Source organism: Takifugu rubripes, chromosome 19 (assembly GCF_901000725.2).
Source record: "Takifugu rubripes chromosome 19, fTakRub1.2, whole genome shotgun sequence".
In the NCBI taxonomy this organism is placed as follows: Eukaryota; Metazoa; Chordata; class Actinopteri; order Tetraodontiformes; family Tetraodontidae; genus Takifugu; species Takifugu rubripes.
Window position 1 is genome coordinate 1,442,521 of NC_042303.1, and position 25,000 is coordinate 1,467,520.

Below are 25,000 nucleotides of genomic sequence, written 5' to 3' on the forward strand. Positions count from 1 at the left end.
GCCATTTTCTTGCCCCTGCTCTCGCTTACGGCCATACCACCCTGAGAACGCCCGATCTCGTCCGATCTTGGAAGCTAAGCAGGGTCGGGCCTGGTTAGTACTTGGATGGGAGACCGCCTGGGAATACCAGGTGCTGTAAGCTTTTTGCACTCTTCCACTGGGTCAGCAGAGGCCGCCAGTGTTCCTGATAATTATCCAGCCAGATGTAATTCACTTCTTAAGTACTTCTAACATTGACATTTAATGCTGCACTATTGTACATCGTTTGAGATGTAATATTTTATGAGTGTGTGTGTGCGTGTGTGTGTGTTTGTGTCTAAATAAAATTGAATTTCCCACTTTGGTCCACACTATTGTCAATATTTTTGTCTTCAAAAAAGCCAACTCAAGGCGGCAGATTCCTGAATTGAAAAACAATTTCTAAAGAACTCAAGTATCATACTAACAACACTAATATTCCATCTGTTTATCCCCAACTGAATTAACTCCACACCTATCTCATCAGATTATTTGGAACAGAATAAGCAGATAACGTAAAATTTCCCTGTTCATATCTGCTACTTGCAATTTAAAATTTGTCAATAAAACTATGCTATGACACAAACTACAGTTTAATAGATGGCTGTGCTCCTAAAAAGAGCAGCATTTGTGGCTCATAAACCTCACAGACACTGCTATGTTCTTTAAACATTTTTATAAACGTGAATTTTTCAATCAAATATCTTCTCTTTTATAATGCCCAAAGCTGGATTCGAACTCTCCCTCTGGGGTCTTCAGGAGGTTTCAATCAGGTTGTCTGTTACAGCAATTGTCAACTGGCCCGCACCGGCCCGGGATCGATTCCCGGCCATGGCACCGTTTCCCGGCCATGGCCGATTGCTTTTAAGTTGATTTCATTTATCGGAGTTGAATCTTGTTTGATTTTTTTGAAGGCGTTTCACCTCTCATCCAAGAGCCGTTCTAGGCAGATTTGATGATATGACGCTCATAGGCTATATAGCCTTTTCTTTTTGGGGGGAATGGATTGGAGGCTGCTCCAACATTGACGTTTGGACTGTGACAAAGCAAAATGGACAACCTCCACCAGAATAAGTGTTTCAAGAAAATAAGTTTGAGTGTATTAACTTCAAAAGGCCATTTTCTTGCACCTGCTCTCGCTTACGGCCATACCACCCTGAGAACGCCCGATCTCGTCCGATCTCGGAAGCTAAGCAGGGTCGGGCCTGGTTAGTACTTGGATGGGAGACCGCCTGGGAATACCAGGTGCTGTAAGCTTTTTGCACTCCTCCACTGGGTCAGCAGAGGCCTCCAGTGTTCCTGATAATTATCCAGCCAGACGTCATTCACTTCTTAAATACTTCTAACATTGAGATTTAATGTTGGACTATTGTACATCGTTTGAGATTTAATATTTTATGAGTGTGTGTGTGTGTGTGTGTGTGTGTGTGTGTGTGTGTGTGTGTGTGTGTGTGCGTGCATGTGTGTGTGTTTGTTTGTGTTTAAATAAAATTGAATTTCCCACTTTGGTCCACACTATTGTCAACATTTCTGTCTTCAACAAAAGCCAACTCAAGGCGGCAGATTCCTGAATTTAAAACAATATCTAAAGAACTCAAGTATCATACTAACAACACTAATATTCCATCTGTCTATCCCCAACTGAATTAACTCCACACCTATCTCATCAGATTATTTGTAACAGAATAAGCAGATAACGTAGCATTTCCCTGTTCATATCTGCTACTTGCAATTTAGAATTTGTCAATAAAAACTATGCTATGACACAAACTACAGTTTAATAGATGGCTGTGCTCCTAAAAAGAGCAGCATTTGTGGCTCATAAACCTCACAGACACTGCTATGCTCTTTAAACATTTTTATGATCGTGAATTTTTCAATCAAATATCTTCTCTTTGATAATGCCCAAAGCTGGATTCGAACTCTCCCTCTGGGGTCTTCAGGAGGTTTCAATCAGGTTACAGCAATTGTCAACTGGCCCGCACCGGCCCGGGATCGATTCCCGGACATGGCACCGATTCCCGGCCATGGCACATTGCTTTTAAGTTGATCTCATTTATCGGAGTTGAATCTTGTTTGATTTTTTTGAAGGCGTTTCACCTCTCATCCAAGAGCCGATCTACGCAGATTTGATGATATGACGCTCATAGGCTATATAGCCTTTTCTTTTTGGGGGGAATGGATTGGAGGCTGCTCCAACATTGAGGTTTGGACTGTGACAAAGCAAAATGGACAACCTCCACCGGAATAAGTGTTTCAAGAAAATAAGTTTGAGTGTATTAACTTCAAAAGGCCATTTTCTTGCACCTGCTCTCGCTTACGGCCATACCACCCTGAGAATGCCCGATCTCGTCCGATCTCGGAAGCTAAGCAGGGTCGGGCCTGGTTAGTACTTGGATGGGAGACCGCCTGGGAATACCAGGTGCTGTAAGCTTTTTGCACTCTTCCACTGGGTCAGCAGAGGCTGCCAGTGTTCCTGATAATTATCCAGCCAGATGTAATTCACTTCTTAAGTACTTCTAACATTGAGATTTAATGTTCCACGATTGTACATCGTTTGAGATGTAATATTTTATGAGTGTGTGTGTGCGTCTGTGCGTGCGTGCGTGTGTGTGTTTGTGTTTAAATAAAATTGAATTTCCCACTTTGGTCCACACTATTGTCAACATTTCTGTCTTCAACAAAAGCCAACTCAAGGCGGCAGATTCCTGAATTGAAAACAATATCTAAAGAACTCAAGTATCATACTAACAACACTAATATTCCATCTGTCTATCCCCAACTGAATTAACTCCACACCTATCTCATCAGATTATTTGGAACAGAATAAGCAGATAACGTAGCATTTCCCTGTTCATATCTGCTACTTGCAATTTAGAATTTGTCAATAAAACTATGCTATGACACAAACTACAGTTTAATAGATGGCTGTGCTCCTAAAAAGAGCAGCATTTGTGGCTCATAAACCTCACAGACACTGCTATGCTCTTTAAACATTTTTATGATCGTGAATTTTTCAATCAAATATCTTCTCTTTTATAATGCCCAAAGCTGGATTTGAACTCTCCCTCTGGGGTCTTCAGGAGGTTTCAATCAGGTTGTTTGTCACAGCAATTGTCAACTGGCTCGCACCAGCCCGGGATCGATTCCCGGCCATGGCACATTGCTTTTAAGTTGATTTCATTTTTCGGAGTTGAATCTTGTTTGATTTTTTTGAAGGCGTTTCACCTCTCATCCAAGAGCCGTTCTAGGCAGATTTGATGATATGACGCTCATAGGCTATATAGCCTTTTCTTTTTGGGGGAAATGGATTGGAGGCTGCTCCAACATTGAGGTTTGGACCGTGACAAAGCAAAATGGACAACCTCCACCAGAATAAGTGTTTCAAGAAAATAAGTTTGCGTGTATTAACTTCAAAAGGCCATTTTCTTGCACCTGCTCTTGCTTACGGCCATACCACCCTGAGAACGCCCGATCTCGTCCCATCTCGGAAGCTAAGCAGGGTCGGGCCTGGTTAGTACTTGGATGGGAGACCGCCTGGGAATACCAGGTGCTGTAAGCATTTTGCACTCTTCCACTGGGTCAGCAGAGGCCGCCAGTGTTCCTGATAATTATCCAGCCAGATGTAATTCACTTCTTAAGTACTTCTAACATTGAGATTTAATGTTGCACTATTGTACATCGTTTGAGATTTAATATTTTATGTGTGTGTGTGTGTGTGTGTGTATGTGTGTGTCTGTGCGTGCGTGCGTCCGTCCGTGCGTGCGTGCGTGCGTGTGTGTGTGTGTTTGTGTTTAAATAAAATTGAATTTCCCACTTTGGTCCACACTATTGTCAACATTTCTGTCTTCAACAAAAGCCAACTCAAGGCGGCAGATTCCTGAATTGAAAACAATATCTAAAGAACTCAAGTATCATACTAACAACACTAATATTCCATCTGTTTATCCCCAACTGAATTAACTCCACACCTATCTCATCAGATTATTTGTAACAGAATAAGCAGATAACGTAGCATTTCCCTGTTCATATCTGCTACTTGCAATTTAGAATTTGTCAATAAAACTATGCTATGACACAAACTACAGTTTAATAGATGGCTGTGCTCCTAAAAAGAGCAGCATTTGTGGCTCATAAACCTCACAGACACTGCTATGCACTTTAAACATTTTTATGATCGTGAATTTTTCAATCAAATATCTTCTCTTTGATAATGCCCAAAGCTGGATTCGAACTCTCCCTCTGGGGTCTTCAGGAGGTTTCAATCAGGTTGAAACTCTGACTTCTGTGGCTTGACTACTTTTGAGAGTTTTCCTCGCGGACTTGTTTTGGACTCTCTCGAGGTCTCTCCGCCTGGGCGGCGGTGTAGACATCCCAGGGCCAATGTCGGAGCTTTCTTTAGTTTGTTTAGGGTCTTTTAAAAAAAATCCAGGTTCTGTTCCCATGTTTGATTGTTCCAGTGTTTTTCTTTGAACACACCTGCATAATTGATGCTTATCATTCTGATTTCTTCTATTAAAAAGCACTGAGCAATATGTCTGTTTGCATCTTTTTAATCTCATGTTGGTACTGAGTTTGTTCGGCTTTTATTTGAGTTAATCAGGAGTGTTTTGGATGTAGAAACTTCTGTTTGAACAAAAAGGATTTGTAGATGTAACTCATTCACATTCTTTCCAGCGTGAAATCACAGAATCTTAAAACACTGACTTTGATGAGTGTTTAAAACCATTACAAGTGTTTAAACACCATTTAAACATGAATGTGTGAAGAATGTCCAGGTACAGGTGAGTTACTGATGGACGTAAATATGACTGAACACCACTAAAGTGTATTCTGCACTTTGTTGTTCTCTGTTTTTGGTCATTTTATAGTCGAAACCGTAATTTCCGGACTATAGAGCGCACCTGATTAAAAGCTGCATTATCTAATTTAAGAAAAAGTCAATTTTGAATTTACACAAGCCGCACCTGTCTATAACTCAGACGCAAACTTCTGCCAGCTTAAAGCGCCACTTTACACTAAGCTAAAGATAAGTCAACGAAGGGAGGTCTTCAATCACACACACAACCTGGTTTATGGTGTGCAGGTGCAAACAGTAATTAAAACAGTAATTAAATACATCACCAACCAGAACTCAATAAATAGAACATTAACATTGAAAGTAGCAAAAGATAACATTTACAACGAACAAAAACAGGGTTAACACCAACCTGAACCCACAGACACACTGCCACAAAGCATGCTGGGAAATTCTCACACTGACCCTCCCCAACACGCTACACTACCTTTGCTTTTCTTTTCAAACGGTGCCTGTGACGCGGCAGTAACACAGCAGCAATACGGCAGTAACACTAACAGGGCTGGTTAAAAAAACATACCGATAAAATTTCTTCTTGCATTTTCCATGATGAGGGTCTGTTTATGCTAATTTTATTCATACACAAAGCGCGAAGTTACACTAAACTTGCATCTTCCTCGACACATATATTCCACCCGTCTCTCTTACCTTTTCCGCTCGAACGCCCCTGGCGGCCGATAGAAAAAATACACAAATAAGCCGCACCGTAGAACAAGCCGCAGTGTTTAAAGTGTAGGAAAAAAGTAGCGGCTTATAGTCCGGAAATTACGGTATTCTAAATTTAACGGGCAGCCAATGAAGTGATGCCAGTACAGGAGTCATGTGATCTCTGTGGTCAATACCTGTCAGAACTCTGGCTGCAGCATTTTGGATCAGCTGGAGGCTTCTTAAAGAGTTGTTTGGACACCCTGATAATAAAGAATCACAATAGTCCAGCCTGGAAGTAACAAATGCTGGACTAACTTTTCAGCATCATGGTGGGTCAGTAGCTTCCTGATCTTTGTGATGTTCCTCAGGTGAAAAAAAGGCACTTCTAGAGACTCATTTAATGTGTTAGTTGAAAGAGAGATTTTGGTCAAAAGTTACTCCTAGATAGCACCACTTACCAATGAGCTGCATCTAATTTATTTTGTATGCTATTCTTGTTTACCATATTGGCCTGAATATAAGACGACCCTGATTATAAGACGACCCCCTCTTTTTCAAGACTCAAGTTTGAAAAAAGACTTTTTGAACACCAAATTTAATTTTTATACAGAAAATAATTACAGTACATCTGAAACAAATGATTATATCTTCGACGCACTTTTCCTCCAGATTGTCGCTACATTTCCTCTATTTTCTGTTATCTCTTCTCTTATTTTCTTCTCTTTTCTTTCTCTTTCGTGCTACCCGCTACTTTTATTTTTCTTCTTCGTGACAGGGGTTCGCTTTTCCCTGGGACGTTAAGTTCAGCATTCGCTTCAAATATATCTGGCGCCATCTAGCGTTGCGAATGGGTATAATGTCTAGACCGCGAATGTAAGACGACCCCCACTTTTTCAGTCTTGTTTCAACGCAAAAAACACCATCTTATATTCGGGCCAATACGGTAAATCACACTTACACATAAACTGGAAATAACAATATATATATTTAAAAAAAATAAAAAATAGTTCAAAGGTCAGTATGATGCGCGTGACCAAAACGTAGCGTCTACGCAGATCGCTACGACCAAACAGCCTAGCGGGCGCAGCCAAAACGAGGAGATGACTGACCCATAAAAAGATGGCAGAAAAAAAGAAAGAGACAGATCATTTTCACCACGAATGGGAGGTCGATTTTTTTTTACCACTGTGAAAGGAGCATGCGTTTGTCTTATTTGCGGGGCGACTGTGGCGACGGCGAAGCGGCACAATGTGGAGAGACATTTTACGGCGTGTCACACAAGCTACCATGCTAACTATCCACAGGGCAGGGCACTGCCAGCAGGAAAAGCCCGAGAGTTAAAGGCAGCTTTGTGCAAACAGCAAGCTTTTTTCACAAGGCCAAGTTAAAGCCTCCAAAAGCAACCGAAGCCTCATTTAGAGCTACGCAATTCTTGATTAAAAAGAAGAAGGCATTTTCAGACGGGAGGTAGTTAAAGAAGCAATGATGTTGATTGCCAAAACTGTACTTGAAGACGAGAAATACGGAACCGACGTGATCTCCAATCTCTCCAATGTTCAGCTACGATGCTAAGAAGAGTATCTGCGATGTCCGGGAACTTGGCCGACCAGCTGGGCCGTGACCTGGCGAGGTGCAGGTGGTTTAGCCTCCTGTGACGAGTCGGTGGACAGCAGCAGTACGGCGCTGCTGAGGATCTTTATCAGGAAGGTGTTTGATGATTTCTCCACAAAAGAAGAACTTCTCACACTACTGCCCCTAAATACAACTACGAGGGGAGTTGACATATATAACGAGGGGAGTCGACCTATATAACGAGGGGAGTTGACACATATAACGAGGGGAGTCGACACATATAACGAGGGGAGTCGACATATATAACGAGGGGAGTCGACACATATAACGAGGGGAGTCGACATATATAACGAGGGGAGTCGACACATATAACGAGGGGAGTCGACATATATAACGAGTTGAAGGAGTTTTTGGGGGAGAAGAAAGTGCCGCTGGAAAAGCTGGTATCAGTGACTACAGACGGGGCTCCTGCTGTGAGCGGCCGACTACAGCGGTCGACTTGCCGGCTTTCGCAAAATTGCTAAATACACGCTAGCATGCATGTTTTAAGCTATCGTAGCGTGGTCTTTTGGGTTGAGGATAACGGTGATCTATATGTACCTATATGTAGCTATAGCATCATTGGCCTCCACTCCAGCCACTCCTGGTAGTTCCTCAAAAACACTGAGTTTCTAGTGGATGCACAATCTGTGGAAGCCAACATAGAAACTTCTGAAGAGCCAAAGTTCCTGCAACAAAAATATAGTCCCCAATTAGCTTGTTTTGTTATCCACACGGACCCCGTCCCCATTATCTTAAGAGAATATAAAAGAATGAGTGGAGACAGAAGAGAGAATGAGACGTTTTTGGCGCGTGTCGCTCTTGATTTTGTGTTTATTTTTGCAGTAAACTTAAAGGAGGCCTTTTCACTTTATGTTTGATTAAATTTAAGCTGATATTCCATTCTTGACATCTTTAAATTTACAGTATTCATGGGAGATTTATTTGGTCATTTTGCTTCTTTTTATTTCCTATTTCCCACATTTATTCATAGTTTTTATTAGATTGCAATAAATCCTATAACATTGAACAGACTGACTAAAGTCAAATGAGCTGCGGTTCCCACCGATAGCCGTCATTCTGATGGGTTTTTGCTGGCTGCAGCTGAAATATTCCAATGCTCCATGTCACAGAGACAGTAAATACTAAACCCTAAAGATTCTGAAGGCATGATGCAAAATAGTAACGTATAATACAGACATTGAAGAGACAATTAAGAGAATGTTTTCATGCTTCTAAGAGTGGCCGAGGAGCCATTTAGAACTTTATAAAGATGCATTGTGTGATACCAGGAACTAATTTAACTTCAAGGCGAAGCTGCTTCTGCTTTGTCGACCATCGACTGATCTCCTGAAAGTCCACCAGCGCTTTTAAAAACTGAATTCTTCATCTATGGAGGGAGTAGACGGCAGATGTTTCCACAGATGCTCTTCACCAGTGGTCAGTGAGTGATGCAGCAGATGAGCGGGAGTTGACTGGCTTCTACCAGAAATGACTCAATGTCTCCAGCCCATAGTGTGGATTCTCTACGAGATCAGACAGCAGCTTCACTCCTGAATCCTGCAGCTGGTTCCAACTCAGGTCCAGTTCTCTGAGATGGGAGGGATTGGACCTCAGCGCCGAGGCCAGAGAGCCACAGCTGATCTCTGATAACCTGCAGTACCTTAATCTAAATAAAGAAGGGAAACTTTTATAAGGTTATAAGTGAAACCAGTATTAATCTGAAAGGTTAATCAAAGGCATGATCTGTAAATATTTAATTTAGTTACAGGTTAAAAAATGATAGTAATATGTAATTACCACAATTCCAACCTCTCAGGTTTGCACTGTTCCAGAGGAGAATATATATTGTTCTGGCCCTCACTCTTCCCAGGTTCTCCCACCTCTTTCCCTCCCATCTCATCATGGAGATCCATCTCACCTGTGGCTCATCTTTAAAGGCACAACCTGTCTTAGATGACTTCCTGTCTCCCTCACCATCTCCCTCCTCGTTGGCTGGTGTCTACCAGGCACCCTCACCTAGTTTTGTCTAATTTTGGTTACCATCTGTCGGCTTTTTCATTGTCCTTAAATCAATTTATCATGAATAAGTGGTCACCGTGTGGCCCTCCCTCCTGAAGGAACTGGGCACAACACACACACTCAGAAAGTGTGAGGACCCTCGGATGGAATAATGGACATTTTGAGAATGGTGTTTACCCCAGAGTTTCCAGTCGGCAGTTTGGAAAGTGGAGAAAACCACAGAGCAGCTTCACTCCTGGATCCTTCAGCTGGTTCACACTCAGGTCCAGTTCTCTGAGATGGGAGGGATTGGACCTCAGTGCCGAGGCCAGAGAGCCACAGCTGATCTCTGATAACCTGCAGTAGTCTAATCTGAAAAATGCAGGATGAGTTTATACGGTGCAGGTCTGCATGTTATCTGCGTCAGTACTAAACCTACGTTAGTTCTTAGTTGGGTCAGACCTGAATTCACGATATTACAAGGAATTTTTTTAATGTGGTGCATCACAGCAGTGTTGAGAACAGCCTCACTTCACCATCTTAGCAGCTGGTATATAGGTAGAAAAATGAAGACTGACCTGAGCCTCTCCAGTTTACAGTTTGGACTCTCCAGTCCAGAACAGAGCCGCTTCACTCCTGAATCCTGCAACGTGTTGTAGCTCAGGTCCAGAACCCTCAGATGGGAGAGGTTGGACTTCAGAGCTGAGACCACAGAATCACAGCTGGTCTCTGATAACCTGCACTCACTTAGTCTAAAATAACAATTATTTTGAGAGAAGACAAATAAAAATCAACATGTACCAGAGCAAAACACAGCTTACAAGCAACAAACCTCTGGTCCTGCACCGGCTTATCTGCCGTATGTTCCTATTTTGGGTTCTTTCAGGGCGGTTGGACAAGATCTACAGCGTATGTAAAGTGTGTGTAGGTCAAAATACCTTCCAAGTTTGTGAGACCACATTTCTCAATAGCACTCAACTCTTGTCAGGAGTTGGGACAAAGCGACCCCCTCCTGATAGCTTGTGGGCGATGCTGCAGCGACCCTGCAATCCCTACACTCTCTGGTGAAACCAAATCAAAGGTTTTAGACACTGCTGGATGCTGGAAGGGTGGCTATAGTCTGGACGCATCGTTCCCCTGACTGCACATTTCTCCAACAATGATTGGCAGCTGCTGTCACCTGTTCTCCAGATGAGAGAAGGAAAGAGAGCCCCCCCACAGTGTGTTTGATTGCCCCACTGCAAGCTCAATGCTGCCAGAAAACATTGCAGGAGCATCAATTCCCCTCAGGGCATCAACAAGGACCTCAGGAAAAGGTGCAGCTGCCACCTACTAGAGACAAGCACACTGAGCTGAGATTCAAAGCCCTCTCCTCCCAAGAGAAGAGCTTGTTTGTTGGAGGCTCTTCTGGGCGATACCTGGTGCCACAGCTCCAGCTCAGCCCGTCTCTGGAGCTGAGGTGGAGCTTAGCAAGTTTCATGGTTCTCCACCACTTCCTCTCGCTGAGGACCTTCTCAGCTGGTGGTTTCTGCTCCACCTTCCAAGTTGAGCAGGTGATACTTCTGCATTCCTGCCACCAGGGTCTCTGCAGAAAGAGTCTTCTCTACTGTTTTATATTAGATTGTAGAAAATTAGGATTTTTGGTTGATGTCTTAGATGTTGTTGACTAAGAGCAGGTTTTTCTTTAATAACATAGAAAGATTCGATGAGAAGAGCAAATGTATTATTTTATGAACTACTTCCACTACTATTATATACACATACTTCCATATTGTCTTAGATTGCAAGCTGCATTTATTGCATCGTTCATAGAAAGTCATATTTGTGAGGAGCAAAACTCCAATAAGGTCATTTTCTTTCATGATCATTACAAAAGAAGGAGGCGATGAACAAACAGATTTATATAAAAATGTGTGAAAACTTATGGAGGGAAACCTTTTTAAAATGGTTGCATTGTGTAGAATCGGTGTAGAATCAACTTGTTGACTTCTGATTTGGACTCCAATGGAAGTGAGGTGCAACAATTGTGGATGCTGAAAGCTTCAGATCTTCATGAAGGTTTCTGTGGTTGGACTGACCTGCTGCCCCTTTAAGAGGGAGGCAGGTTTGGGCTTCTGGCTGGAATGAAGCCACCTCAGATGAGAATGACTGCAGGCTTTCGGTACCAAGGTTTAACAGGGTGCTCACTTCACACTTGGGCTTTTCTCTTTTTTGGGATGGCTTTTCTCAGGAGAGAAGGGGCATGGCACACTGCAGCAGCTTTCTTTTTGGGGTTTCTAGTTTTCCTTCTGATCTTTAAAAGACAGGAAGAACCATTTTTGATTGGTCTGAATGTTTGGGCGGTTTTGTGGCCAGCCTAAAATAAAACAAGACAAATCTACAACTGATACATCCTTTCTAGTCATTGATGACCATCCTCACATGGGACAGATTTCCACAACCAATTTAATACTGCAAATCTGTCCTGTGTGGTCTTTTTTCTGAGAACTGTAACACTACGTTTATAACAAAGATCAAACATGGAAACAGTTATTGTCTAACTAGTTACACCTGGGAAAGTACTGGATCATCTCTGACTGACCTGAGAGTCTCCAGCTTACAGAGAGGATCCTGGAGAAAACCACAGAGCTGCTTCACTGCTGGATCCTTCAGCTGGTTCCGACTCAGGTCCAGAACCCTCAGATGGGAGGGATTGGACCTTAGCGCCGAGGCCAGAGAGTCACAGCTGATCTCTGATAAACTGCAGTCACTCAGCCTGGAAAAGGAATAAATGGGGCAAATAAAAACACATTTCTAAATCTGAAAATGAAGAGAAAAGCAGAAAATGTAAAGAAATTTAGAAAAGACCAACAGAGGCCTCCTGACCTGAGCGTCTCCAGTCTGCAGTTTGGATGCATCATTGCAGAAGACAGTAACTTTACGTCGGCATCTGTCAGGCTTTGGTTCTCGCTTAAGCTCAGCTCCCGTAGATGAGAAGGGTTTGACGTCATTGCTGAGGCCACAACTTCCCAATGACTCGTTGAAAGAACACTATCAGACAGTCTGTTGTGTATGAAACAAAAATAGTGAGTCAAACTTTGGGATTTCTAATCAACTCATCTGAGAATCTACCTCAACACAAATGTAGCTCATTTCCTGGAAAAGCTAAATTCAACACCGTAGAGCAACAGTTTGAACGACCATCAGATCTGAAATGCAACTGAATTATTCTCAACATTTGTCTTATTTTAGAACAGCTCATAATTACTCAATATTTAAAATGATTATAGCAAATGGTTTAAAGAAACGTGCATCTTTTTATCTGTCTATCGGCTCTTTGGATATTTTGCATTTCATCCAATTTGTACGATGGTGCGTCAAGTCTTAATTCAGCGATCCGATCGATGACATCAGAGTCTCTGGTTGCATCGATTGCCCTCAGCTTCTGTTCTATCTGCCTGTTTTCCTTCAAATCATTTTCACTGCACCTTTTGTTGCTAGTGATGAAGTTGCCACCTAATGGGTGTGGAAAGGGTCAAACAACTTTGTAGGTCACATAAAGGCTCCAAACGGAACCGCCACAAAGACCTAAAACACCCATTTAAACCAACGAGGCCGGCTGTTTTTATGTTGAACAAATGAAGCAAAATAGTCACGTGTCATTAGTTAAAATGTGTTTTTCTGTCATTTGAATACGATGTATACAAACAAACAAAAGTTATTTAATGACATGACAGTAATTTCATGATAGTCAGTTAACTTGTGGCTCCTATTATTCCTGCCTTATGTTGGTTTGTCTGGATTGACCTTTGAACTTATATCCAGCCAGTGTTGAACATTTCTGGATGAATTGTTGTTGTTTTTTAATTCATGGACGCTGCAATGGAGATAAAGAATTGAAGGAATGACCACTGGAGGGGGTATTGCTACCTGACATGATCCACTCGCTTGATTTAAACGCTGATGTCTAGCCCCAAAAATCTTTACTTACTCGGCCTTCCTGCAGTTCCTCACAGCTGGAATCAGGCGACGTCGTCCCTCATATGAGGTGTTGTACTGCAGCAGGTTCAGCTCATCCAGAACCTCCTCTGACATCTGCAGCAGGTAGGCCAGAGCTGAACAGTGGATCACTGACAGTCTCCTCTTTGATATCTCCCCTGACTTCAGGAACTCTTGGATCTCCTGATGGACTGACTGATCCTTCATCTCCATCAGACAGTGGAAGATGTTGATGCTTCTGTCTGGGGAGATTTCATCACTGTTCTCCTCCTTCAGGTTGTTGAGGACCTTCTGGATGGTTTTTGGGTGGCTTTTCCTCTGATCCAACAGTCCACCCAAGATCCTCTGATTGGACTCTAGAGAGAGACCATGAAGGAAGCGAACAAACAAGTCCAGGTGGCCATTTTCACTTTTGAGAGATTTCATTAGTGCTCTCCTGAGGAAGTCATCAAGAGATTTGACTGGATTGTTTTTTGCAAACAACAATGTTAACCTGGAAAAGGGGTTTGGTTCAGAATATTCTAGGAACTGATTTATAACCACTGTGTCTTTCCTGGTGTAACGGTGGAACATGTAGACGGCAGCCAGAAACTCCTGAACGCTCAGATGAACAAAGCAGTAGACTGATTTCTGGAAGATCACACTCTCTCTCTTGAAGATCTCTGTACAAACTCCTGAGTACACCGACACCTCGGAGACGTCCAGTCCACATCGCTCCAGGTCTTCTGAGTAGAACATGATGTTTCCTTTCTCCAGATGTTCAAACGCCAGCCGACCCAACTTCAGAAGGAGTTCTTTATCAGCCTTATTCAGTTCCTCTGGTCTCTGCTTTCCTCCATACTTCTGCTTCTTCCTCTTTATCTGAACCATCAGGAAGTGTGAGTAGAGGTCAGTTAGGGTTTTAGGCAGCTCTCCTCTCTGGTCTCTGGTCATCATGTCCTCCAGAACTATAGCAGTGATCCAGCAGAAAACTGGGATCAGACACATGATGTGGAGGCTCCTGGAGGCCTTGATGTGTGAGATGATTCTCTTGGACAGATCTTCATCACTGAACCTCCTCCTGAAGTACTCCTCCTTCTGGGAGTCAGTGAAGCCTCGTACTTCTGTGATCCTGTCAACACACGAGGGAGGAATCTGATAGGCTGCTGCAGGTCTGGAGGTGATCCAGATGAGAGCTGAGGGAAGCAGGTTCCCCTGGATGAGGTTCACCAGGAGCACGCCAACGGACGATACTTGTGTGACATCAGAGATGAGCTGATGCTTGTTGAAACCCAGTGAAAATCTGCTTTCATCCAGGCCATCAAAGATGAACAGAAGTTTCCAGACAGTCAGATCTTCTGCTCTGATCTTCTGTAATGTTGGATGGAAAACATGAAGCAGTGAGAGAAGACTGTGCTGCTCATCTCTGATCAAGTTCAGCTCCCTCCATGAGAGCGGAAGCACCAGACTGATGTCTTGGTTCTCCAAACCTTCTGCCCAGTCCAGACTGAACTTCTGCACTGAGAAGGTTTTTCCAACGCCGGCGACACCGTTGGTCAGAACCACTCTGATGTGTCTCTGTTGCTCAGATAAGACTTTGAAGATGTCCTGGCACTTGATTGGAGTGTCCTGGATGTTCTTCTTGGAGGTTCTCTCAAGCTGTCTCACCTCATGTTGTGTGTCCACCTCCTCACTTTGTCCCTCAGTGATGTAGAGCTCAGTGTAGATCTTGTTCAGCAGGGTTCCACTTCCTGCTTCATGAGTTCCTTCAGTCACATGTTCACATCTTCTCTTCAGACTCATCTTATGACCTTCTATCACCTCCTGCAGATCACTTCCTGAACATAAGTAAACCAATGATTTCCATCTATAATAAATCATCAACACAACTACAAATTCATGACATCACAAATTAAATCTCATATTGAACAGTTTTACTTTGTTTGGGCTTCATTTCAGCATCTCCAGATCTGCTTCCAGATTGTGAACAAGAGGACTCTCCTGGTGGAGCTGACTGGTCCCAGTTTGATAGGATGTGCTCCCCCCTCTCACTATGAAACACATCTCTATTAGTCCTTTGATTTATAGGATGAAAGAACCTGATCAAGACTCAATATTGTTCCAGCATTTATGTCTGAATTCATCTTTCAGTTTAAACCTGATTCTTGTTTCTAATCAACAATATTCACATTAAGTCTGTAACTATATGACTGTCTGAGGTTTAAGTGTTAAACATCTCCAATAATAAACTCACAACCTGCTGCTGTTAATGTGACTAACAGCTGCCACACAAACACATCATCACGCTTTAGTTTTCTTACATTTCCTCTGAACTTCTGAAGTTTATTATATGATCTTTGGACTGGTCACTCTTCAGGGACACACAGCTGGGCACTGTGGACTCTGCTCTGTCCTCGTCCATCCTGAGGAAACATCAGAAATAGTGATGAGACTGTGATGAAGGTAAATAATCTGTAGAGGTTGGAGTTCAATAATCCCAATTCACTGCATTTTTATCAAACAGGAACATTTCTAATCCATTCTGTATAACAACTGAATCAATAAATCAATGATGTCTCTGTATAATTTTCATGTTTTCAGAGTTAAAGCTGCTTTTTTAACTGTTCCCTGCAGTGAGAAAATAACTGGCACCTTTTCCAGCCCCTCATCCTGCAGCACTGAATGTGCTCTAAAGTTCTTTCCAGAGCAAACGTCTCTGCACTTGCAGCAACATGTTGTAGTCATGGATCCGTGAGGAGAACCGGATACAGGAAACGCCCCCACTTTGATCCCAAAACCCAACTGGTGGCCAACGGTGGTGCGGCAACGACGGGGACGCTGGTCCATCGGGCCGACAACACTGGTTTTCCACAGGCCAACATGGTGAAAGGACTGTCTTCAGCTCAGCCACTAAATTATCTGGTGCTACATAAACATGCTAGTCAGGACTTTTTAACTTCCCTCCTTTGTTCCCCTCTTCAATTATTTCTATGATCCAAGTCCTCAAAGATCACTGCTCTATTTAAAATAGATGAAAGAAATGACACCCACTCCTGCATTTCTTTCACAGTGGTTCCACAACATAGAACAATAAACCACTGGGAGAAAACGTGCAACATGAACCCAAAATCCTGTTGGTGTCCTGTGATCCTGTGTTGATTTATTTAATTATTTTTAAAGTTTATTGTCTTAAATAATACCAAAATATCCAGCTGTAACCTGGACTGTTGAACAACTCTAAGAACTTGATGAGCTTTTCACCTGTCACAAAATGTCGCTCTTCCTGCTTCGTCTGAACAGAATACTTTCACTTTTAAAACCTAATCAACAGCTTCATGGCGTATATATTACTACCATTAAAGCATTCTGGGAGGGTTTAAAGTTCTTTTAGAATCAGTAGCAAAGAGCAGAAAAATAAACTAAACTTCACTTAGAAAGACTATTCAACTATAACTAAAGCCAGACTATAAGAATGTTAAATAAGCCCTATTCATTTATAATGTATAACGATGTTTTGTGCTAAAACTAAATATGAAGTCTCATTGATTCAAATCTTGATTTTTATCTCCAAACACAACTGTTAATTCTTTTCAATAATACTCTTCGTTTCCACTCACCTTGTCGGTCTTCAGTCTTCCTGCTTAGTCTGAAAGGAATACTTTGAAAAACCGGTTTGTTGGGTTCCCAGTTTCTGGGACCGTTGTTGCTGGTGTCTACCTGCAGGGGGCGTGGAGGAGCCGCTCATCAGCCACAGTGGCCCCGCAGACACACGCACCTGCGGTCTCTCTTCAATCTCCCGTTAGATTTAAGGACAGAACTCCCGTCTGCCAGCGGCGGAGGGTTTTCGGCCTCATCGCCAAACTCTGACTTCTGTGGCTTGACTATTTTGGAGAGTTTTCCTAGCGGACTTGTTTTGGACTCTCTCGAGGTCTCTCCGCCTCTCTGTGAACGTGGACCGAACTGTTCTTGTTCACTTTAAAATAAAGACGCTTTTCGGACACCATTCTCCACCATTATTCAACCTCGTTAACTAAATAAGATTTATGATGCTTCAGATTTTGAAAGACTTGTAAAAGCAGCATATTTCTGCAGCCCTGGAGTCCAGGAGGAGCAGCAGAGGTCAGAATGTGTCGGAGCGCGTTTAACTATTGTCTGCAGTGCCACGCGTGTCCACCGGGTGGCGGTAAAGCATCACATGATAGTTCTCCTTTTTGGAACTTCTTCAGCTGCGTTGAGCTTTAAATCTTCACCTGTCGCTCCCTTTAAGCTCTAAACTTTGCGGTTCTGTGTGTAGTTTGTTGGTTTGAATATTTTTGATGAATTCTGATGACGACTGAAACTGTCAATGACCAATAGAAAGTTCGTCCACTGTTCTACTGCGTCACACATTTTCATTATTTATTGTCATTTTTGGGTCTAAACTGGACCAGTTCTGTGAGCTGTTTTGCTTTTTCTGTGGACCAGATGTTCCAGGCAGGTTCCATCATCGGACACAGACGGAGACAGGTCACGTGACAACAGTCAGCCTTTAGTTCTTTATTACAGGAGGATCTGGTTTATATACAGACACGTATCTGCAAAATACTAAAAAGTATATGAACCCAAAGTACTAAAAAGTCTACATCCACGCACAGGCGTGTATTAAGTGTTTATACACACGTGTGCGCGTACGTGCACACTGTATATTCATCTAATAACTGTTAGTTTCTAAAACAGCAAAGTAGAGTCACTGAGGCACGGCTTCACCTCCTTTACACCGAGGTTTCCCTGAGCAGGTGTGATGAACTGTTGCAGAAGGAAAAGCATGGAACATGTTAATAACCGGACACAAAAACACTCAGGTTTATTGTCTGACGGCATCAGTGTCTCTGGTTGCATCTGTCTGAGGAGCATTGTGAAACCAGGAGCAGTGTAAATGAGGGGGGGGACAGTGAGTGGATGCTGCATTCATCAAACACACAATAGTCAGAAGAGAAGAAGGAAGAACAGAAGCCCGTGTTCCTCAGTGTTGGTGTGGAGACGCCTGGTTGGAGGAGCAGGAAGCAGGCTGGACTCTTCCAGCTGGCTTTAATGCCACTTCTCTTCTGAGAACCTCCCAGCAGCTTTCTCTCCACCATCTTTTTACGCTGAAGCTTTTTGATCATTTCAGGTCAGATGTTCTTGGACTGAGGTTAAACATGTTTGTTCTTGTGCTCGGAGCGAACTGACGATCCTCTAAAGTCAGGCATCCTAAAGGTGGATGTTTTCTGAGGCGTGGAGGCTTTAAAGTGGCGCTTTTACCCACTTGTCCTCGTTCTGTTGGAAACTGATTATGGCTCAGCCAGGAGGAAAGCACGGCCTGGGGGGGTTCATATGGAGCAGGCACACTCTGGCTCTATTGCTACTGAAAACAGCCCTTCAGCACAGCAGCCTGAAAAACAGTTCTGGAGAACACCTGTTCCCAACAGAACCTGTTTAAAACGGGACCAGTAAAGATGCCCGGCGTGACCACGACCACGGGGAGAGAGAGGGGGGGGCAGAGACAGGCGGTAACGCCGCTGCCCACCGATTCACCTGGAAACAACAAAAACCCCAGCAGCTTGGACCCAATATGGCAGCGTGTTCCTCAGAAACGCTCCTCAAACTCTCCCCACAGCTTCATTGCTAAACAGGATTTGGGTTTTTTTGTCCGTGCTAAATGGAAAGTGTTTGTCCTTTGGTGGTCCAACAGGACCACGATTTGGATGGATGGATGATTTGATGTTATTGAGAATAAAAACAGCTGAAAATGGAAGCGGAGATGTTTCAGAGCACCAGAGTTCAGAAAGAGTTTCTAATCAAACACCGCCTGTTGGGAATGATGAATGGATGATTTTTATTTAATTTAGACTAATTTTAACATCCTTTATGCCAGTTCCATAGAGCGTGCACACACACACACACTAGCAAAGATGATATCCAAACAGTTAAATAAATGGGAGTCAAAAGAAATCATTTAAAGCTCATATGTCAGAGTCAAGGTCGAGGGTTTTCTATGGCCCCCGGGATGATATTGATTTATTATTAGAACTGGCCCACAGGCCGCAGATGTTTTACACAGGCCAATACTACATTTCCCACAATGCAACGGTGACAGTCTGAGCGGGAGGTGGCTTCATTTCATTATGTATCAGTAGTCATTAGCATAACAGCAAAAGTTAACTTTCAGATCCCCATAAAATGGCAAAAGGGAAGGTGGACACTGAGAACCGGGGGTTCAAACAAGGTGGGAGTGGGAGCACATGTTCACGGAGGCAGCTGGGAAACCTGGGTGTCTTCTGTGTGGAGAAAGGGTGGCGGTAATGAAAGAATATCATCTGAGACGCCATCATGAAGCTAAACACAGCCGATCTGTCTCTGAGCTTTGTCCTCCACACGCTTTTTGGTGGCCTCCAGCTCCCTCTGGAAAAACTCTGACGCGGCAAATTGTTCAAAGGGCATTCTGGGGTCAGAGAGTCCCTCAGCAGCATCAGTCTGATGCACCTTCCTTGAGCAGCAGAAGTAGCGAACAGGACCCTGCTGATAGAAAAAGTGGATGGAAGATCCACCCGTCCCATACGGAGACTTGGGCTGTCCACAGGCCAGACAGGGTTTCGTCTGTCTCATCTTCTGCTCTGGTCGCTGCTGCTGCTGCTCCATCTCTAGAATTCTCTGCACAATTTTTTCAATGGAATCCTGCGTCAGAGGCGTGGGCAGGGCGGCTGTGGGAGGAGTGACAACAGCCGTCTCCATGGTGACTACAGGAACGCTGGTTGTTTTGCTCCCCTCTGTCAAGGAGTACCACAGCTGTTGAGTCTCCAGGAGCTTCTCTGGGCTGGTGTTCAGAGAAGAACTGGTGTTCAACAGCTTTGCCAGATGCTTCACATAGCGGGATATGTGAAACCTGGTTGTGGGGCGGAGCAAGCTGTTCGGATCGGCCGCAGACCGATGGACCGTGTCTGCGTAGTCTGGATCCACAAGCCTCAGGATGTCCTTGTCCCCATGATGATACTGCAGCAAACTATCAATAGCGTCTTTCATGGGAAGAGTCCAGCGTGTGTGGTCCAAGACAAACACTCCACCACCAGTCTTCATGGGTCCAGTGCGGGCGCTCCTCGGCGAGGACTTCAGCGGCAGGGGCAAAGCTCCAGAGACGTCTGGAACACAAACAAAGCAATAATGCATCCTTAGCAACTCATATTATCGTGATATGGGCTATTGAGAAAACACATTAATATCCATCCCTTAATAACAGAAAGTGTAATATTTAACACATCAAAAGATTGAGATACACTGACCACAACCTAACTAAATCTATTTATTTTCAATCATTCGAAGGCCTTAATTCCAACATGGCGCTCTGAAAAACCCGATTATGGTTGACCCGCCCACTGATCTTTCAGGATCCTGGTCATCCTCTGCTGGAATCTCCTTTACACGTCCAGCAGCAGAGAGATGGAAGCTGACAGGTGGCGCAGGGGGAAGCGACGGCACAGCAGTCGCTGTTGCCCCGCTGGAGGAAGGTGTTGCCCCAGGAGCATCGTCTGGAGCGGGAGGGGGCACGAGAGCCGAAGGCCGATCCCTCTTCTGCATTTTGTGTTTGTCCCAGTCCAGAGGGAGCGGACGGCAGCCCGGTTCTCTGGACTCCAGCCCAAACCTTTCTCCAGTGTCTCTGTCAGAGAGGTGAACGCAGGGCACTTGTCTTGTCCCGTCACTGCCATGGAAGCAGAGTTCAACTCCCACATTGAGGCAGGGTCAAAGACAGCAGGGAGGACGGCGCCGGGCTTCTTCATGTCTACCGGTCGCTGAAAGTTCCACCGCACAACGCCGGTCATGGCCTGGGCCCGGAACAGTTCAGGGGAGACCTGCGTACCCGTGACCCACTGGGCCTGCTGGAAATGGTAGCCCTCCTGCTGAGATGTACCACGGACAGGGATCCAGACGGGGACTTTGGCACCTTCGCCCGCTACGTGGTTTAGCTGAAGGGTCCCTCCGTCCCTGTCCATTATCCCCTCAGACAGTTCTGGGTCACTGAGGCAACCACGGAGGATGTGAACCCTCTGAACGCGCCACGTCTTCAGCATGGATAGGGTTAGGGTTAGCATGGAGCATTTTTCAGTTTGAATGACGGCAAACAAAGAAGATGGCTGATCTCACCTGTCCATCCAGTGGTAGCCGGCCTTTTCCACCCCAGCGTGGCTGTACCTCTGGGCCATTCCTTGCTACATCGGATGCAGGGACCTTTCTGTCTCAGCCTGAACCATCACCCAGGACACAATGAGCCAGTTCTCATTCATCACTGCGAAACTGGACATGGCTCCAGATGCCAGTGTCACCTTCCTCGCCATCTTCCTCGTGTGGTCCCACCTGAAAACCTGCCCCAACGTGCCCTGGAGGAGCTTGGTCAGAGACGGCTGTTGACGCTTGAACTCATCCAGCAGGCAGTCAGTCAGGTAGAATCCGGACACAGACGCCCCACCCCAACCTTCTTGGTCCTCGTATGGCCCGAAAGCTCGTGGCCGATCTTCCATCCTCACGTACTGGCCGATGGTTCTCTGTCCGTACGCCCCAGCCTCGGCCTCCCTGACGTTCTGGACAGCGTGCAGATATGCCAGGTGAGCTCGTTCATACTTGAGGTGCATGAGCTCATTCACCTGGTTCGCCATATCGGTCGGTGACTTGCCAGAACGCCGCAGTTCATCCATTACCGACTTGCACGCAGCCTTCTTGTGAGTCAGGAATGCAGGCAAAAGGTTAGTAAAGCGCACGGGCAGCTTCTCCACCCATGGAGGGTTGTCAGCGGACCAGTTCCCGCGACAGGCCTTGCAGCAGAGTCGCGAGGAAAAGATCAAATACTGGCCACGGACGCTGACGATCACTCGAGGTCTGCCCACGCCTGCAGAGACCACCTGAGGACGAGGACAGCTATGGAGGCACGGCAGGATGTCATTGTTCCTCAACCTGACCATGATGTGGCTCTCTGGCTTCCAAATGAAAAATGGATGGAGCTGAAAAAAGTTGGGGGACGGGAGCTCAGCCACCATGTCCAGTAGCTCCGGCTGAGGAGGAAGACGCCAAAGAGAAATTGCGTTCCCAGGGTTATGCACTGGTCGGGACCCAGGCCACAACCCAAGTTGTTGAAGCTCCGTCCTCATCCACAGCTTTTGATGTTGTGAGCAGATCCACTTGCTCATGTCGTGGTCAGGGACAGGCATGGGAACAGGAGCTATGGGAACTAGGATAAAGTAAAGAAGACAGTTGAACAACATAAAGTTATCATTACTGAAGAGACAATTTCAGTGCCCCCGCCCTCACATGATATAAACACACGATACAAGGAAACACACACGCGCCTCGGACACTTGGTTTCATTCCAGAGCTCACACCTCAGATTTTTTCCATGTCAGTGACAAAGAATCGTGTCCATTTGAATTACCCCGGGACACTTTATTATTGTTCAACACCCCACGGAATGGGGGAAATGTACATGGTTTAACATCCCACTCTTTTGGTCTTGGGTAGAGTCCGTCAAAGGAGGCACTCTGCCGTCAGAGGTCTGTGCCGTGCAAGAGTCAGGTCCTGAAAACAAGTGCAGACTTGCTATTAAGAAATTACAGTCACTTCACCTGATGACATTTGTTACTTGTTACGTTTAACCCTTTTGAGGGGGGGTTAACGTAGCGACTAAAAAGCCACCAGGGAAGGACCAAAACAGTTTATCAAAATTGTGCTTTATTTCTTAACACACGTGCATACATGAAGAGTGGAGGGAGAGGTGGAACAAACGGGTCTGTGCCAAAACAAAAGTCAAAAAACGGGGCATCTTAAAACATCAAAACACAATGGTGGCCACAGCCCATAACCTAGTGTGACTAACAATCAAAACCTACGTGCAGCAATGTATGGGGTACCCCGTCCTTACCTCGTCCCACCTGCCCTCCACAAACTCTCCCTGTCCAACACTGAGCGAGAGAGCGAGCCCCCATGAAATTAGGGGGGAGAGCCTTTAAAGCGGGCCTCCGCTGGTGATTGGTCAGACAGCCACAGGGGAGCCAATCCTAAGCTACCCCCGAAGTCCACAGGTGGTGTCTATCTTCCTCGTCACCAGCACTGCCTTTCGGTGTTCCACCAGTTCTCAGCCTCTGGATGGCGCCACTCTGGGAGGTTACCAGCAACAAAGAACACAAAGAAACACCAACAACTCCAGACACGTAACACCCCCTCCCATATAAGTCCAACCCAAGGTTTGGACAATGTTATATTCCTGCCTACAGTGCACGAGACAGCGCATCCGCAAGAACGTTTTCGGACCCCTTTTTGTGCTTAATTTCTAAATTGTAATTCTGGGCGATTAAAGACCAACGCATTAATCGATGGTTATTATTATACATCCTTGAGAGGAAAACAAGAGGGTTATGGTCTGTAAAAACCTTTATAGGCTTTGCGCTAGAGGCAAGATAGACCTCAAAATGTTGCAGAGCATACAACAGTGCAAGCGTCTCCTTTTCGATTGTCGAGTACCGGAGCTGATGTTTGTCGAACTTCCTTGAGAAGTAGGCTACAGGATGGTCGACACCTTGGGGATCCTCTTGTAGAAGGACGGCTCCAGCCCCGACAGCACTGGCATCTACTTCCAACTTAAATGGCAATGAAAAATTGGGAGCAGACACGACGGGGTTACAGCTGAGGAGACTCTTGAGATCCTCAAAGGACTGTTGGCACTCCCTGGACCAAGCAAATGGCTTTTGAGGACTGGTTAGTGCAGTCAATGGGGCTGCCACGATGGAAAAATTCTTGCAGAACCTACGGTAGAATCCAGCCATACCAAGGAATCGGCGCAACTCCCGCCTGGTTGTTGGGGCAGGAAACGCTGTAATGGCTGCAATCTTTAGATCCGCAGGGCGCACCTGTCCTCCGCCAACCTGCTGACCAAGGTACAAGACAGAACCTCTCCCATATTCCTTAGCCTGGGCCCTCGTGACTGCACAGGCTGGAAAAACCTTAGGAGACTCTTGGTTTTCACTAGAGGCATTGATTACAACAGGGACATCCACAACTATTGGTGTTGGGCTCACCTGTCCTCCAGCAATGTCGTTACAGAGAAGGAAATCAACACCGGGGACAGGCAAGTCTGGGAGAACTGCAACCTCAAACCATCCACTAAGAAGAGGACACTGAAGATGGATTCTGTGCAGTGGCGCGAGCATGTTAACCATCCCCACTCCCCGAATTTTAACACTAGCGTGGCAAGATGTGGCTGACGACAACGGTAAGATGTTAGCCTTAATGATTGACTGGGAACCGGCTGAGTCTCTCAGCAGGGTAATTTCCTTACGGTCTGTCATCCCCGCAGTCAATGAGACGAAGCCTTTTGAAGTAAAAGGGGTGAAGCAAGGATTTGGTTTATCACTTCTGGCGTTAGCTCGTTCAGTAGTCCGTTTACGAACCCTGTTAACCAGGCACACATTCCTTTGCTGAGCAGCTGCGGGAGCTTGCTGTCTTCGTTTCAACGACAGACAGTCAGCGATGACGTGGCCCCTTTTGTGGCAATAACTACACTCACGGGTCCCTGGCTGGGACCACGGGGGCCCTCTAACCTTCTCCAGGGGGGGAAGGCTGGGCTCGGAGCTGGTGGCTCGAGAAGCAGAAAATCTGTCAGAGTGGAGGGGGGAGGAGAAAACATTCTTGTGGGTTAACACAAACTCATCTGCAAGGACCGCAGCCCTGGACATGGAAAGAACAGTCAGCTGGACATTACAGAGACATCAGGTTGTTCATCAGCCCTAAATAAAAGAAAAGGAAACTGTTTTTCAACGAAGCAGCAAAGAGAACAAAAACAAACACTTACCCTCCTCCTCATAGTCAATATCAGTTCATCATTGCACGGATCAATTCATAGTCCTCACGACG

The 25,000-nt window shown here is 45.0% G+C and overlaps 1 protein-coding gene and 4 non-coding genes across 12 annotated transcripts in view; all 5 read left to right on the forward strand.

Moving 5' to 3' along the window:
* LOC105418562 (WW domain-binding protein 11-like) overlaps positions 1-25,000 on the forward strand; it is a 1,118,483-nt gene that overhangs the window by 846,747 nt on the left and 246,736 nt on the right. The window lies entirely within an intron of this gene.
* LOC115247071 (5S ribosomal RNA) lies at positions 24-142 on the forward strand. The gene has a single exon (XR_003886165.1). It is a non-coding gene; the product is annotated as a 5S ribosomal RNA (ribosomal RNA).
* Positions 1,157-1,275, forward strand: LOC115247053 (5S ribosomal RNA). Its single transcript, XR_003886148.1, has one exon. It is a non-coding gene; the product is annotated as a 5S ribosomal RNA (ribosomal RNA).
* Positions 2,334-2,452, forward strand: LOC115247070 (5S ribosomal RNA). The gene has a single exon (XR_003886164.1). It is a non-coding gene; the product is annotated as a 5S ribosomal RNA (ribosomal RNA).
* LOC115247073 (5S ribosomal RNA) lies at positions 3,462-3,580 on the forward strand. Its single transcript, XR_003886167.1, has one exon. It is a non-coding gene; the product is annotated as a 5S ribosomal RNA (ribosomal RNA).